At 26.2% G+C, this 3200-nt stretch overlaps 1 protein-coding gene across 1 annotated transcript in view; it reads left to right on the top strand.

Moving 5' to 3' along the window:
- Positions 1–508: 508 nt before the first annotated feature.
- LOC105456321 (G-protein coupled receptor Mth2-like) overlaps positions 509–3200 on the top strand; it is a 19469-nt gene continuing 16777 nt past the window's right edge. Inside the window, exon 1 of the mRNA XM_011700272.1 lies at positions 509–618. The gene's annotated coding sequence lies outside the window, so the exon portion shown is untranslated. The remainder of the gene's footprint in view (positions 619–3200) is intronic.

Below are 3200 nucleotides of genomic sequence, written 5' to 3'. Positions count from 1 at the left end.
CGAGCATTTAATAAAATAAAAAAGTACCGAAAAACTTTGAAACCTTTAATTTATAATTTTATCATTAATATAAATGCACTCTACTTTAAAGTTTAAATGTTTATAACTTTTGATAAAAGCAATTTCCAAAGAAATGTTTCAGATTATGTTTACTTATTTTTTCTCGTAGAATTCAAATATGTAACATTTTACAGAGGATTCCATTCAAAATTTTGAAGTTATCCCGCCACCTTCAAGAACAGAGAAAAATTTTTGTTTACACAATTAGAAAAATCCCTCTAATACATGAAACTTCCTCATGAACAACTTTTTGATACAACAAATATTTTTAGAGTTATTAGCTTGTAATACTTTTTACGTAGACCACCCTGTATATATACGCAAATTCGCAGTAAGAAATATTGCTATCTTTCAACTGTTCCAAGTAACAAGGTGACGTTAAGTGACGCTTCAAGAACATCTTATTGACGTTGAAGATCTCATTAAGACCTCATTTGACGTCATCTTACTCTTGGGGTGATCCGCTCTGAGCGGCTAGTAGTTGTGTTTCGTTGCTTGCGTGAGCACATTCGCGCGCTATTTACGTGCCGGGAAGTGAATCGTGGAATCAAACAGAGTGTTGGTTTTATCTTTTATTTAGCTTAAAATTAATTATAATTATTATAAATAATAGCGTTATATTTGAATTAGATTTTTGTACATTTTAACATTTATTGGAAAAAAATGTGCGATAAACAAATTTTTCTTTAATAATTATATTGCATATACCATATAATAATTCACATATAATCGGATAGCTGATCAAATATAAATCTTTTTTACATAAGTTTACTAAATAAAAATTACTTATCAGTTTCATATTATTTATCATACGCATACTTAACATTTGTTTTTCTCATTAAATGACATATGCCATTTAAATTATTTAATTATTTTTTTATTGTTTAGAGAAATTGGAAATTATTTTTCTTTATTAACTTCAACGTAACTAGAAACTTGTGTGTACATGAATAAGTAAACCAGTATATATGACAGTGAAAAAGTAATTCTCTTATGAATTTGATTATTTAATGCAAACCGATTAAGATGAAAGTAATTAATAATTAAATAATTGAACTGTATGTACAATTCACTTTATATATCACAAATGGAATATTCGAATCGTAAATATCAAATAACAACAGAGACGATTAGTTAAGAACTTTCAAGAAGATTTTTATCCCGGAACTTATGCTTGATTGATTATACACATTAGTTACAACTGTCATAATTCAAATATAAGTACGACATAGTATAAAATTTTCTCTAAGAAAACATATTTTACATAAAACATGTTCCTCTGTGAAGTCTGTAATATGTATTCATCGATAAAAGAGTGAACACATGAGCTACGATAAAGAGTATCCCGATAGGAATATTGTGAAAACATTGCACGATAAGGTCATCATGATATAACAAAAATTTCATAATTTCACTAAAATGATTCGCTATAACGCTAACAGTTTTGTCAGAATAAAATTTCTAAATAATATTTGTAAAAAAACTAGATAAATCTAATTTGAAATTAGAAAATTAAATAAATCTAATTTGAAATTAGAAAATTAGATAAATCTAATTTGAAATTAAATCTGTTATAATTATTGTAATACTTACAAACATAAAATCACAATCTTTAATATTGATCATAATATAATACAGCAATATTTGTAGCATTCTCAGACATAATATTTATATTTTAATTATTAATTAATAATCAAAACGAATTGTAAGGGCTGTTAGCGTGGTAATTGGTGTGCAAATTAAAATAATAATTTGCGTTCCAAATTTTATCATCAATTTTAGTTGACTTTACTGCTTAAGTGTTTTTATAAACACTTAATAAGCGATTTTTGATTACATGTTCGGACTAGATGACAATTTGACTATCACACGGTTAACTCTCATATTTTAACGGATTATTTTGCGGAATTTTTACAATTCTTGTACTGAAGATGACTTGAATAAGAGTCGAAATGTTTGCGATTGCTTTCTAAATTGTATTAATTAACCAATACATATTTTATCTATACATACTAACACCCAGTGTCGGCTTTTATTGGCTTTTTTACCTTCTTTGATTTTTATTTAAGCCTAAATTCTATTGAAATTTAAAATAATAACCCTGATGTAGTTCACATTATAAAATATAGAGAAAAATACAATAGTTTCAGACTTAATTTGAAGCCATCAGTGATTAAGAGAGGGCATTTACGCAAAAATCAACTACCAGTAGTGCTGAAAACATTTTTTTTTTAAATAGTGGAAAAAATTGTTTAAATAATTTATTTTTACACCATTCAATTCAGCATTGAAAATAATGTAAAAGTACACACTTTTAAATTTTTGTTTGAAGGACTACTGGTATAGTTGATTTTTGCGTTGTTGACGGTCGCAGATTGTACAATTCCGTGTGAAAAATTATTCTAAATGATCCATAATTAAACCGCAAATTGTCTCTCAACCATAATTTTTAAAAAATTATGGCTTGTTTGATGTGGATTTGCGATAATCCCAAGCCTTTCCATCCCGCTTTGGAACCGGATGAGAGACAATTTGCGGCTTCATTTTGGATCTTTTAGAATAATTTTTCACACAGAATTGTACTATCTGTGCGACCATCAACAACTGCTTAATCACTGATGATAGCTTAAAGTTAAGCCAAAACATCTGAAACTATTGTATTATTTTTTAGATTTTATTTTATGATGTGAACCACATTAGAATTATTACTTTAATTTATGCATCAATTACTGCGCTGACTTCTGACATACTCCTCTCTTACGATTTGTTTTGATTATTTTTAATATTCTTATTTGTTTATTTTGGTTATTTGTTTAATAAGAAGTCCTTGTTAATTAACATTTAATTAAGTTAATTAAATATTTACTGATTAATTCTTCTTTAAAAATTTTATGCTAAATGAGTAATATTTTATGTTTTAATATTTCTACATTAGAATTTAGGAATAATTATGTATATATATGGTTTTATTTAATTCCTTTATGTGCGCAATTATATTTCTAAATGTTTTAAACATTACCTGCAGCTAAAATATTTTTCTTAATTGTTGAATATTTTCTTTTCAAATTTAATTGATAATTCTGCCGCTAAGATGATTTGCCATATTATTATATATTGTTTTGTCGAAATACTATTTTAAA

This window comes from Wasmannia auropunctata, unplaced genomic scaffold (assembly GCF_000956235.1).
Source record: "Wasmannia auropunctata unplaced genomic scaffold, wasmannia.A_1.0 LD335713.1, whole genome shotgun sequence".
Lineage (NCBI taxonomy): Eukaryota > Metazoa > Arthropoda > Insecta > Hymenoptera > Formicidae > Wasmannia > Wasmannia auropunctata.
This window is presented reverse-complemented; position numbering and strand designations above follow the sequence as displayed.